The sequence below is a fragment of the Lynx canadensis genome, chromosome A3 (assembly GCF_007474595.2).
Source record: "Lynx canadensis isolate LIC74 chromosome A3, mLynCan4.pri.v2, whole genome shotgun sequence".
Classification (NCBI taxonomy): domain Eukaryota; kingdom Metazoa; phylum Chordata; class Mammalia; order Carnivora; family Felidae; genus Lynx; species Lynx canadensis.
In genome coordinates this window covers 103,652,215-103,667,286 of record NC_044305.1, presented here as the reverse complement: position 1 = coordinate 103,667,286, position 15,072 = coordinate 103,652,215, and positions in this window count along the sequence as shown.

Genomic DNA, 15,072 nt, shown 5'->3' with positions numbered 1-15,072 from the left:
GCACATCATCTGCCCTTTCATTTCTTTTCCACATAGCAGAGCAGGGCTCGTTTCCATCATTTTGAAGGCACAGAAGACCCTCACCCATATGCAAATTTATATTCGTGGCAAATTTTCTGGGATAGACTTGAGATGTGCCAAAGGCAGTATTCCACTTGTAAATATTTGGAAAGTTCCAGTCCATTTATTTTTGTCTCATTTATTAACCTCTAAAACAGTATACATCTCTGTCGCACACATCCAGGTTTTACTGATTCAAACCTTGCTCTGGTTTTTATGTATCTTGAGAAAAGCCTTTATCGCCCAACATGTTTTCAGTGCCCTGGGCACTTCTGTCAGCGTCGGTGATGCAGCAGTGACTGTGGGTTCTCAGCCTTCATGGAACCTACAATCAGATGGCGGTCATATTGACAACTCATGAGAGACGTACCCACGAGCAGGCGGGGGCATGAAGAAGGATGGGCTGAGGACTTCCTGGTGCCCTGAAATGCCTCCAAGTAGGCAGTCATTTGTGTGGACACTCAGAAGCTACCCATTCATCTGGACTGTGGGAGGAACTAGTCTCCAGAGACTAGGTGAGGGAGGCAGGGCGTGGCTCTGAGAGTGGCTATAGCTGGTTATGCAAACAGCTGAGTCCTGTCCCCTTGTCCTGATGAATGCTGCCTCTCCCCTCCCCCTGGGACTGTCTCTCCCTCTCTCCCTGGGGCTGCCAGCGGAGCTCTGGCTGCCCTTATCACCCCCATGGATCCTTAGGAGGTGTGGGAGCTGAGGAAGTTGAAGTTCTGCATTATGCTGAAAAGTTTTACCATGTTGTATTATGAACATTTTCAAGTATTGACCAAATTGAAAGACGTGTAGTGAACATTTATAAACCCACCATACAGATTCTACTATTAACATGTTACTGTGCTTGTTATATCACATGTATATCCATGTATCAATTCCTCAGTGCACTTATCAATTCATCTTTTTTTCCCTGATGCATGTCAAACTAAACAGCTGACATCAGCGTACTTCTAAATGATTCAGCATGAACATTATTCACTAGAGTTCAAAATTTGGTTACAGTTTTTTTCTTCCTATGTAGAACTTACATACAATGAAATGCACAAATCTTAACTGTGCATTAACTAAAGTTTGACAAGTGCATATATATACCTGTATAACTCTTGTTAAGTAATAGGTCACTAGCACCACTCCAGAAAGTTCTCTTATGTCCCTTTTCAGTCATTTCCTGTGACCACCTCCCCAGATGCAGCCACCAATCTGATATTTTTCTACCACAGATTAGTTTATCCTGTTTTAGAATTTCGTATAAGTGGAACCATACGGTATGTATTTTTTGTGGCTGGCTTACTAACATGACATAATGCTTTCTGAGATTCATTCATGTTGTCATGTGTTCTAGCTTGTTCCTTTTTATTGCTGAGTAGTATTCTATTTTACGGATATACTAGGATTTGCTTTCCATTTTCTTATTGATGGAGAGACACATGGGATGTTTTGAATTTTTCATTCTTCTGAGTAGCTCTGCTGTGAATATTCATATGCAAGCCTTTTTGTGAAGATATGTTTTTATTTCTCTTAGGTAAATAGTAGGAGTGGAATTGCTGGGTCATAGGGTATGTGTTTCTTTAGTTTTATCAGAAACTATGAGAACTTTTTCCAAAGTGGTTTGCCATTCTACACCTCATCAACAAGTATGAGAGTTCTGGTTGCTCCATATCCTTGTCAACATTTGATGATGTCAGTATTTTAATTATAGTCATTCTGGTGGACATATAATGCTACCTCGCTGTGGTATTCATTTGCATTTCCTTGATGACTGATGATGTGCATTCAAATTTAACTTAAATTTAGAGTCATTTTGACCTTCTTATAAAATACAAGGAGGTTGCCTTTAGCGATAACCCTAATTTTAAGAGTCTTCACAGTTTTTTATGCTGGGTGAGTTCCTAAAGCTATGTGGTGTAGTTGTGCTTGGCGTGTGACTCATGATAGGGCAGGTGGATGAGATCCTCATCCTGTAGCACATGTAGTTCACAACCTCAAGTGGATAGTATTCCACAGTAAACATTACAAAAAAGATAGGTTCTAATAACAAAATTCACAGTCTCTAGGCTTCATAGTAAGTCTTTAGAATGACTGAAACATACTTTTCAACACAATGTGAGAGTTCTTTCACTTTTTGTTAAGTAAACTAGGACAGAAGCTCAACTTTCTAATGACCAGATTCAGAATAAGTATTGATACAAGTTAAATTTCCTGATAATTGGCATGAAAATGACCTCCCATCTTTCCTGTCTACACGGAGGGAAATTATTAATTCAGTGCTTGGCATTCTCAAAAGCACCGTATCAATTGCTTCTTAATGTTTCTCTTATGGCTTCTGATTAAGCAACAACAGCTACTTGTGGGTTTAATTTTAATTAATGAAACTCTAAATTATTTGGGTCTTATGACAACTTATTTTCCAAGAATATGGGGCGAGGGGGCCACAAAGGTGTGGCTAAGTTATGGGAAGCCGTAAGTGTGAATTAAGCCCTTCACTGTCTGTCCAAGTTCCAAAGACAGAAGTTTCATGGGGCAGAGGATGGGAGAGTGCAAAATTAGCACAAAAGGCAGAGCCACATGAAAAGCCTGCAGGGCTTTAAGGGAGACAGGTGTTTTGAGTCTCTTTGTGCCAAAGTCTCTTACCTCCCCTGTGCCTCAGTTTCCTCATTGCCAGATAGGGAAGATAGAAATGACTACCTGCTGAAGAGAGTCATTATCTCTGCAGGACACTCTACCCTGCACTTGCCCACAGCCCGCTCACTGACCTCTTGGCCTCCTCTTTCCTCAAATACAAGTGTTCCCTAAGACAAAACGCGAGCCTGAGCATGTTCTGCCCATGTGACCTTGAGCAGGTTTGCTGAAACTTGCTGAGCCTCAGTTTCCCAAACTATACATTGAATAATTATAGTATCTGCATCGTAGAAATTTTGAGATTGTTGAATAATTCACAGCGGTAATTAGCACAGGTCCTGATACATTATGTATTTAAGAAATGTTAGCCTTTGACAAATACTTTGTGACAGATGTATTTGATGAGCAATAGTCACTTGTAATCATGAGAACAAATGCCCAACAATGGTTGAGAAAATTATCATAAACCCAATGGATGCAAATTATATAGTTCTTTTTTTTTTTTTTTTCAACGTTTATTTATTTTTGGGACAGAGAGAGACAGAGCATGAACAGGGGAGGGGCAGAGAGAGAGGGAGACACAGAATCGGAAACAGGCTCCAGGCTCTGAGCCATCAGCCCCAGAGCCTGACGCGGGGCTCGAACTCACGGACCGCGAGATCGTGACCTGGCTGAAGTCGGACGCTTAACCGACTGTGCCACCCAGGCGCCCCCAATTATATAGTTCTTAATGAAGAAAGACTATATCAAATATTGACTAACTATCTCTAATACAATAGTAAGTGAAAAGAAGCAGGAAGCCAAATTATCCTTACACCATAAGGACAACCACATACGATAAACTAGAGGCAGGTACCCATCAGAATATCGAAAGAAGCATGAATACAGCGAGTGAGAGAGGTGAAGGGGGCTCAACTGTACTTACACTACTTTTCTATTGGAAAAAAAAAATTATTTTTGACAGAACAAACCCTGTCTGTTTTTCTCAAATTGAATTCTTTGGTGAGGACAAAATAATAATAATGGTCACTGTGTTTTTTCGTCAGTTTCTTGGCATTTGATGTGAACACAGTCGGTAACCTCGCCTTTCTGTTGAAAGCAGTGAAGTTTCGCGAAAGGGCTCTTCGCCGGAGTTTGGTGGCCAGAATTCATTACAAGGTAAAGATACGTTGTGTGTGTGTGTGTGTGTGTGTGTGTGTGTTTCTTTTTTTCCTTCTGACATGTGTTTAAGGCATATTCTTGCTGGTGAACTATCTGCTAAATGTAGTAGAGGATGAGTCAGGATAATTAGAAGCTTCTGGAAATGGCTGGAGTTCCTACAGGGCATTTGTCTGCCCTGAAAGCCCCGCTTGCTCTGAGGCCCTGATGCTGCTGTTTAACCCTTTTGTGTTGACTTTTCGAATTCCGCCCGCAAGCCATCATTTGGCTGCTATCGAACTTGATGACTGGAATAATTTTTAGCCCTTATTGGAATTGAAAAATCATGGTCTCTGTGTTAAATGGACACATTGTTCTCTGGGGGAAAAATGTACATCGGATATATTTAAAAAATAACCACTGGAAGCACCTGAGTGGCTCAGTCAGTTGAGCGTCCGACTTCAGCTCAGGTCACGAGCTCATAGTTCGTGAGTTCACGCTCTGTGCTGACAGCACAGAGTCTGGAGCCCACTTTGAGTTTTGTGTCTCCCTCTCTCTCCACCCCTCTCCTGCTCATGCTCGCTCTCTCTCTCTCTCTCTCAAAAACAAACATTAAAAAATTTTAAAAAGGGAACAATTTTACTCATTTGGCCTTTCTTAAAATTATTCAAAGACATGCTCTATAGGACATTTAAAAAAATCAAAATTAATAGCTCCAACATAAGGAGGCCAAGATATAAAAGGATTTGTGGTCCCCCTAAATCCAACCAATAAGTAGGTGTTTTTTTAAAACTAGTTACAAAGTTCAGGGGTGCCTGGGTGGTTCAGTCGGTTAAGTGCCTGACTTCGGCTCAGGTCATGATCTCGCCGTTCCCAAGTTAAAGCCCCACGATGGGCTCTGTACTGACAGCACAGAGCCCGCTTCAGATCCTCTGTACCCCTCACTCTCTGCCCCTCCCCCTTCTTGTACTCTGGTCTCTCTCAAAATACAAGAAACATTTCAAAAAAATTAAAAAAAAGAGTTGCGAAGTTCAGAATCTAAAAATGTGTTTTGGGGAAAAACGTGAATTAAAAAAATTTGACTCACTGGTTCTACTCTAAATAGATTGGGTTTATAATATATTTCAAGGTGAGATAGAAGCTAGAGTAAAAACATGCTCAATCTCTTACTTTAATTGCAGGGTAGGCAAAAGACACTGTTTTGTTCTGACTTTGATCATTAAAGGAACCTAGGTTAAGATACGTCTCATTACATTGAAAGTTAATATGAGTACCAAACACAGGATGCCCGTTATCCAAATCGCTACAGAAGACACAGCAAAGATAAATAAACGACCAGAAGCTTGTGTAATCAGAGGCAGAGCAAGGAACAAATTAGAAAGCATGTTCTTAGGGGCCTTAAAGATTCCCCAGCGCTGCTTTTTTTTTTTTTTTTTTTTTTTTTTTTTTGCTCTGCCTGCATCATGGCGAGAGGGCTGTTTTAAGAGGGCTCCTTGGTTTGAGAATTTCTCCAGGATTGCTTCTCGAAATCTGCTTCCTGATCATTGTGACATCCCCTTGACTCTTGGCTGATTTGGCTAAGTGCAAGTCCTCTGTCTCTGGCCCCAAAAGATTAACAATTTGGTCTTCAACTGCACTGATCTGGTAATTCCTTGACAACACCTTTTCCATTACAATATGATCCCTAAATTCAATCCACAAAAAATCATGGGAGAGGCATCTTCTCATACATTTCCATTATAAAGAGACTTAAATCCCTCCAGCATCCGCCTCTAAAATGTAGAGCATTAGATTTAAAATGGCCTATAAAATGAATGAGTTTTAGTTCTCCTAATGAAAGCATAGATGCTTAGTTTAGAAATAAATCTAATTATATACATTTTATATAGAAAAATCTAATTATATATGTAGATGTATACTTATATACATCAAAACATAAATGATTTTTTAAAAAAAATACAGATTGGGCAACAGCAAGATATTTTCAGATGTCTTTCAGAAGGTTGGTGTTTTAGTCTACTTGGGCTGTCATAACAAAACACCACAGATTGGTTGGCTAAACAATAGGAATTTATTTTCTCACAGTTGTGGAGGCTAGAAGTTCAAGGCCAAGGTGTCAGCAGGGTTGGTTTCCTCTGAGGTCTTCCCCATGGCTTCCAAATGGCTGCCCTCTTGATGTCTTTTCACACGATTCTCCCTCTGTGCATGCCCTTCCTGGTGTCTGTTCCTCTTCTAAGTATATCAGTCAGACTAGACTGGGGCCCCATCCTAATGGCCTCATTTTAACTTAATCACCTCTTTAAAGACTTTATCTCCAAAGAGCATCACATTCTGAGGTGCTGCAGATTGAGAGTTTCAAGTATGGATTTTGGAGGAAACATAATTCACCTCATAACCGTTAGTGATGTTGATCTTACAAAAAACGCAAAAGTGTGAAACGGGTACACAGCCAAATTGATGATGCTATAACTGTGACTTTATGTGCCAATAACATATATCTGTGGTAGCCAGCTTCCAACGTACCCCCAAGAATCTTTCCCTCTTGGTATTTACCCCCTTGCGTAGTCCTTTCCCATATTGTACCAGAATTGGTCTGTGTGACATACAGCAGAAGTGATAACATGTCCCCTCTGAGATGAGATTACTAAAAAAACAAACAAACATGGTGACTTCCATGTTGGTCACTGTGTTGCTCATTCTTTCTCTCTTTCTTGGATTACCCAGTCTGTGGGAAACCTTGTCTTAAGTTTTAACTGACTTAAGTTTTAACCTGGAGATACATGACGCCAGAACCGCCCTGCTAAGCAGCTTCTGCATTCCTGACTTCCAGAAACTCTGTGAATAATGAGCGTTTGTTTTAATCTGTTAAATTGGGGGGCAATGTGTTACAGAGTAATAGATACCTCACACAGATTTGGGCACCTCAAGCTATGTGATGATGTAACCAAAACTCAAAATGTGGGTGTGGTCTTGGAACCAGGAGTGAGCTTAGAGAAGAGTCTTAGAGAAGAAGAGCTCAATAGAAGCCTAAAATACCTTGAAGAAATTGTTCATAGAAGCCGTCTGGGCTTTGATAAAGCTGTGGGTGGGGACTTACAGGAAAGTGAGTAAATATTATTGGAAACTGGAGGAAAGGGGATTCTTGCTATGGAGCGGCAGAACTTAAGCAACACTGTTGTGTCTGTAGTGATACAGAAAGTAGAAAACATACCTCAGCGCCTGAAAGTGTCCACAGGGCCTGCTTTCTTCTGGCTGCTTAGAGCACAATGCCAAAAGACAGAGAGAAGCTGAACGAAACAGTGTTTAACAGGAAGGAACTAAGACTTGCCGTGGTTTTGAAGATTCCCAGGCTCACCATGTTGTAATTCGTTTCTTGTGGCTGCCATGACAAAGTACCACAGGGGTGGTTCCTGGCAACTGGTATTCCTTGGCTTGTGTCCGCATCACTCCAATCTCTGCTTCTGTCACCGTGTGGCCTTCTTCAGTCTGTGTGTCTATGTCTTCTTTTCTTCTTATGGGGACACCGAGTCATATGGACTGAGGCCGACCCTACTCCAAGGATGACCTCATCTTAACTTGCAAAGACCCTATTTCCAAATAAGGTGTCATTCACAGATACTGGGGATTAGTGCTTCAATATATATTTTTGGAAGACCTAATCCTACCCAAAAGAAACATAGAAGATGGCTTCAGAGCAAAGATATAATCCAGAGCACTCTCAAGAATGCACGGTCGAAAGATAAAGCCCAAGATGTAAGTGAAATCCTTTTAAGAACTGGGAAAGATCAAAGATGGGTCTTCAGTAGGGCAAAAGGCCCTCTGAAGAGATTAAGGGTACGCCTCACAGATCTTTTCAGTCCAACTGTAGGCTTCTAGGGTGCTTTTAAAGGCATCCTTCTTTAGCCTTCTCCACACCCCAAAGGCCTATCTCAAAGAGATTTGTGGGTATGGATTTTTTTTGTCTAATGGACTGAACCCCCAAAAAGATTCACAGAAGATGTATAAGGTTTCTAAGAGAATTATATCAGTCACAGTTTTCAGTTTGTGCTGAAAGGTACAGAGATAGCACAAAATGAATATAGCCTTTGGGCCATGAAACTTCTACAAGCTGAGAGCAGGCTGAGAAAACTATTCAGTCACAAAGATGTGGACCTTTCATGATAATGGAAAGGATGCCTCAGAGGAAAAAAACCAAGGGCTGTGGAGAATAAAAACAGCTGGACATGGGTAGGACTGAATCTTAATTAAAAAAAAAAAAACTTCTGACATTTGATCAGCTGGATTTCAGAATTTCTATGGATCACTGACCCCTTTATTCCTCTCATTTTCTTCCCTTTTGAGCATGAATATGTATAGTGGTTATCCAGTCCTCTCCCACTATTGTATATTGGCCATGTACAGCCAGATACAGATAACTTGTCTCTTTAAAGCCTTCAAATCAGTTTTTAAGAGACTCTTAAAAACTGAGAACAATCTGGGGGTTGATGGGGGGTGGGAGGGAGGGGAGGGTGGGTGACGGGTATTGAGGAAGGCACCTGTTGGGATGAGCACTGGGTGCTGTATGAAAACCAATTTGACAATAAATTTTATATTTAAAAAAAAGCCTTCAAATCAAAAGGAACTGTACTTAAGGAGTGACATCTTGGAAACCTAATCTGTACCCAAGCTAGACTTAGATGATGGGATTCTGGGATTTGAATCACTGCTGTAATGGGATGAGATTTTTGTGGCCCTTGGGAAGGGATGAGGATGGGCTGTGATAGAATCCAAGATGGCCTTCAAGGATCCCTCCCTCCTGCTACTCACATCCTTATACATTGTGCCAGAGCTGGTCTGTGCAACCAATAGAATACAGTAGAAGTAATGGGATGTCCCTTCTGAGATCGTGTTAAAAAGACACCATGGCTTCTGTCTTAGTTTCTTTCTCTCTGTCTCTCCCTCACTCTGAGGGAAACCATGTCATGAGCAAGAACTTTGGCAAAGAACTGAACCGTCTTGACAAAAGCTATGTGAATGAGCGTGGAGGTTCCTCTTCCAGCCATATTCAGATATTCAGAGACGACAGGGACCAGGGCAGTCAACAACTTGACTGGAGCCTCCTGAGGGCCTGAACCAAGAGCACCCACTCAAGACATGCCCAGATTCCTAAGCCTCAGGAGCCATGTCAGATAACAAAAGTTTCTTTGTTTTAAGATGCTAAATTTGGAGATAATCTGTCGTACAGCAATAGATAACTAATACGGCATCTGCAAGCAAAAATTGTTTAAGAGCTTCGGCACTGATACACACATTTTTTGAAGCAAAATACAAAAGGAGTTTGTAATGTTTTAATCAATATTTCCACTTAATAAAATGAGACGGCATTCTTTCTTTGTCAATAAGAGCATGATTGTACGATATTCTAATGCTTCTTGGGTTTCAGTTTACATTACAGACAGTGCCACTAGGAACATTCTTAACAGTGTGCAGTTTTTAGGCTTTACATACTGCCACATTGTTCTCCACAAATGTTGAAGCAGATTGTACTTCCCCAGCCATGCATTTCTCCACATTCATTTTCCTAACACTTTATTTCTCCAGCTTTCTAACTTTTTTATCGTCAGGATTTGGGAGTCTGTCATCTTCTCTTTGTATTTTTATTTTACTGACATTAGAAACATAGGTCCACTGCAAAATACCTACTTTTTATTCTGTTTTCGGCATGGTATTTAGATGCTCCCTGGTACTTTACTGAATTTTCACAGCCATTTTTTACTTACAATTGTTCTCTGCAAGAGAGCAAATTGTTCATGAGTATTGATTTTCTAATTTTGAGAAAAGAAAATTTGCACCCACACGTGTTTTCTGAACATAAAAGAAAATCAGGCACATGGCATGGCAAGGAAATACAAGGGTTTTCAAATCAGACAAATGTATTTTACTGCTTCTGAGCCTCTGCTTCTATAGCTATACATTTGGGATAATAAGAGTGGACATAATATAAACTTGCTGCAAGGATGGAATAAGGTAGAACATGGAAGAAGAAGAAGAAGGAGAAGGAGGAGAAGAAGGAGAAGAAGAAGAACTTTTTAAAAATAATAAACATTGCCCTCATGTTAATTATCTTAGCTGCTATCATTAAAATGTAACTATTTTAATGGTCAATTTAAATATTCATTGAGCAGAACAATTTTCTAGGGCTTAAGCATGGGAAGACCACAAATTATTAAGATATGCTTCTGGGGGCGCCTGGGTGGCGCAGTCGGTTAAGCGTCCGACTTCAGCCAGGTCACGATCTCGCGGTCCGTGAGTTCGAGCCCCGCGTCAGGCTCTGGGCTGATGGCTCGGAGCCTGGAGCCTGTTTCCGATTCTGTGTCTCCCTCTCTCTCTGCCCCTCCCCCGTTCATGCTCTGTCTCTCTCTGTCCCCAAATAAATTTAAAAAAAACGTTGAAAAAAAAATTAAAAAAAAAAAAAAAGATATGCTTCTGCCTTGGGATAAGTCCGCTAGTTTTAACCCACGAAAATGAAATAACTTAAGTGCTAAATTATGCCAAAGCCTACAAGCTTAGAGGAAAGAATATTGACTTCTATATCTTAGTTTGTATTTTTGATTCGGCTGTTTATTCAGCTAGCTGTATGTTGGCTTATGTCTACCTACATTAATTTGGTATATCTTGAAATAAAACAATCTGTTCAGTAATTTGAACATCTAATTTACTAGATTAAATTAGAGCTGGGACAGTAGTCTTTGTGCAATGTCCAAAGGTGGGTGATTTCATCTAGAATGCCAAGATCTTGTAAAAACAATCCTGTGATTTGGTTCAGAATCGTTTAAAGGGGTGAAAATATGAATGGGCTTCAGAAATCTGCTTTTCTTCTTCATTTTTTGTAATGCTCTTTTTATTTTAGAGTTACTTAGCCAACCCTCTGCTCACATTAGATAGCCTATCTGCCTCCTACCCAGAATTAAACTGAAAATAGGGCCAGGAAGTGTCCTTCAGTGTGCTGGTGGCCATAAAGGGAGCACAGCCCCATAGCTTCCCTTAGAAGCCCCCCTTCTCCAATTTTCCAAAGCCGTGCTGCAAATCTCGCTCATCAAGACTGCTACATCATTTTCCCGTTAGTGGGAAGAAAAAGTAAACTCGTAAACAATGGCTTGTCGCTTTGAGAATATTCTATTAAGGACTTATGTCATTGTATGGAGAAAAAACTATGGGGAAAAATATAGGCCCTCCGTAAACAATATGTTTGACAAATGACTGTTTACTTCCAAATATACATAACACACATTGGGTAGGTAGAGGGATGTGAATCCGGATCGGGTGATAGTTCTAGTTCACTGGGAGCCGATTCATGTTCCATCTCTTAGCACCTGTAACCTTCTTCTACCACACTGGTAGACCCCCACTTCAGGGTGTGTGAGAATGACCTGGAAAAGAGTGATTTTACAAATCTGATTCATGGTGCCCTCCACCACACTGCAAGTCTGAGTTAAAGTGAAAAGGGAAGAAGTCTGCCGATGAACATTATGAATCATTCTCAAGATCCAGGGGCAGTAAAGTAACTTGGAAACAACTACCCTAAGTTATTTTTCCTTATTCAGAGTTTGAGATTTGGATGGAGAAGAATTGGTGAGGAGGCTGGGAATAAGGTTATCAGAGATGTGACTTTCTAGAGCTTTCTGTATATGGTTTTTTACTGTTGTGGTCAGCGCGTCACCTGACTGCGTGTGTGTGTGTGTGTGTGTGTGTGTGTGTGTGCCTTTAAAACTCTTAATTTAGATCTTGAAAACATAATAAAGCCAGAGTACTTCTGTAAAGACTGTCTTTCTAACAGATGATGCCAGCTACTTTGTTTGTTATAATTTTAGACTGACGGCATCTTTGCTCAGGTCACCAGGTTGGGGTTTGGAATCTTATCTGAGTCCTTGTCTGTGCAAAATGGGAGCTGTGTTAGGCATTGGATGGCATACACATGGCTGGTGCTGCAGGTAGGGCTGTAATGATGTCCATCGGTCACAGGTCCTGGGGAGCTTTGGTCACCAGGTAGCTGGTAGATCCGGAGAGGATCTTGGAACTGCTATCGTCGACAAGCCCAAAGAGAGGAAAAACTCTGGTGCTGGTTTGTTTGTGCTTCTCTGAGAGTTTGAGGGTCGGGAGAGGGAACAAGAGAGTGACAGCAGCTGGCTTGTGTTTGTTACATTTTTAAAAGCCAATACAGTGGCCTGAATAGCAGATGTTTTACTAAAAATCTCATAGCACAGAAATGCCAAGAGCTTTGTTCCAGAGACAGATCATCAAAGCTAGGAAACAGGATTAGAAACCAAATTTCCTGAGTTCATACTTTGCATTGATATTGATGCATCTTCTTACTCAAGTTGAATTGAGGAAATGATCAGAAGACCAGGACAGTCTGATGGAGGGGCCTTTGTATCTTCGCAGCATGGGTGCTGCCTATGCAAAGGCCACCTGTGCAGAAGTGTGGCTCCTTCTCTGCTGACCGGTGCTTGAAATTCCTTCAATGGGGAGCATGTGCCCATTTCTCAGTGAGAGATAAGGCTTAAAGTCCTGCAACTCCAGAGAAAGGGAGAGGGTAACTGACTGCCACTTCTCACAGCAAGCCGTACTTGGTGGCTGAGGAAAGGGTAGATGTTGGTCTTGTGAGACCCCGGAGTGGATGGCCAAGAAGGTCTGAGGCTGACTGCGCCTGCTTCCCCAGTGGATGGTGCTCCCAAGCATTAGCTTGGCACTTTCCCCTTGTTGTTGCTGGTCGTAGGAAATGTTTCTGTTCTGTGATGTGTTCCTCTCTCTTACTTTCTTCTCCGCCCTGTAGCAACCCAGTTGCATTTTCTCTTTTTCCCTCACTTCTGGCTTACTCCACCTTTCTCTCATAGAGAGCACCCTAAATTCTCTTCCTAGGGAAAGCTACTATGGGGAGCGAATGGAAAAGAAAGAAGGAAGGGGAAGTGAAGAGACAGGAAAGGAAAAGGAAATTGTATTCCTGATTACTCCCTGGGAGGTGTGGTCATTTCCTTTGGAGTGTGAGAGCTAGAAGGGTCCCTCAGGGTGAACTAGTCAAACTCGCTCATTTACAGATAGGCAACCTGAGGATGAAGAAGGCTAGTGTTTTCTCCAAGGTAACACAGTCACCAAGAGCAGAGATTAGACTGATGCTTGATTATGTAGGTATCCTGTTTTTCCTCAAACTTTTACCCGTGTCCATCTATGAATCTTCCTGGAAACGATGAATACTGTGGTGTATGCCTAGTGGGGAATTTCTATGTCCCCCATCTCGATTACATTAGTTAATTAGAACCAAGAACTGTCCCTTCTCCTGCAACTACTTATTTATTCAATTAGTTATTATTTATATCAGCGTAGACTCAGCAATATCGTTTCTGTGTTTGGGCTACAGTCTGATACCATCATTATTTATTTTCTTGCTCAAATTGTTCCAGTTTTGGCTATTGAGAGCTCCTTCTACTTATTGCTTATATCCCTTCGATATGTCACTATTCTCTTTTTTAGTACGCACTTCCTTGTTTTCTGTTACCACAAAATGTATCATATCTTGAATTTTCCCTGCCAGACATATAATCATTTTCCAAGAAACCCCGCTTCCTTTTATTGGAAAATGGTATTTAACAACCAACACCTGGTTTCTGGGTGTGCTGATTATTGCTGGGGTGTCAATGCTTCTAGCTGTTCTAAGCTAGGAAATAAATGTATGTTTACTAACTCACACGTTCTCACAAGACCTGTATGTGTGTATAGACCACAAGTTTATGCTGATACCTCTGATTCCAATCCAAAACCACAAGGTTCATTCTAGCCTTCCCTCTTTCCTATTTGTAACTTCTTTCTCTGAGACAGTGAGAAACCTGGATTTCATTGTCTAATATGTGTTTACTTATTTGATCTTCCTTAGTATACACAGTAAGTAGTTTCAGAATTGCTAACCCATACCTCTGTGAGAAGCGCGTTTACTAACTAGAATATCGTATTCTTCTTTTAGCGTGTAGTATCGAAACAAAATAGTATTTCCCAATTTACTTTCGTTTCCTTCTCCATATCCTTTAGTGAGATTATGTTATTTGTTTGTTATATAAGTTCAATTGTTCCTATTTGTTCCTACTTTGGGATCTTCCTGGTTGATTTTACTCCATTCATGGTTTAGCTACGTAAAGCACTACTAAGTTTCCAGGACTTAAAGCTTTTAGAAAGGTATACTCATCCACACTTTTATTTCTTCCTTTTTCCCCTCTACATACTCCTAGAGGCGTCCTTTTTATTTTTATTTAGTTTTTAGCTTATTTTTCCTTTATTCTTCTCCCCCAAAATACACAGGAACATGTGTGGTTTCTTATATTGCTTTCTCTGTTACATGAAGGATAGCATGCCATAGATATTCTTCTAGACTTCCCCCCACCACACCCCCACTTAACAGTAGTATGTCTTGGGAATTACTCTGTATCACTTCATAGAGATCCATCTCATTTTTTAAAATGGCATCAGAATAATATGCTGTGAATGTGCTGTCACCTACTTAACCCTTCTCTAATACATGGGCATTTAATCTTCCTCTCAGTACTTTTCAGCTAGAAATAATGCCGCAGTAAATAGCCATATGCATATAAATTTTAGTATTGCTTAATGTGTATCTCCAGGGAATATGTCTTGAAATTCGACCACTGGGCCCAAAGTAAGTGCATATGTAGTTTGGTTAGATATTGTCAAATTCTGCTTCGGAACAGTTGTACCACTTTGCATCCCTAGCCCCCATCCTCACCACCAGATAATGTTCATTTTTTCACAGTCTCATCAACAGAACCTGTCCTCATGCTTCCCCCAACCCCCAATTTGATAGGTGAGAAATGGTATCTCTGTTTTGGTCTAACTTATACTTCTTTAGGTATAAGTAAGTGAGGGGCGCCTGGGTGGCTCAGTTGGTTAAGCGTCCGACTTCAGCTCAGGTCATGAGTTCCGTGAGTTCCAGCCCGTGAGTTCCACCCCTGCGTCGGGCTCTGTGCTGACAGCTCAGAGCCTGGAGCCTGCTTCGCATTCTGTGTCTCCCTCTCTCTCTGCCCCTCCCCTGCTCATGCTCTGTCTCTCTCTGTCTCAAAAATAAATAAAACATTAAATTTTTTTTTTAAAAAAGTGTAAGTAAGTGAGTGAACAGTTTTTGTCAGTGTGGGGGCCATTTTAACATATTTTTCATGTATTGTCTATTCACGTCATTTTCCCATTTATCCATAGAGCTTTTGGTCTTTT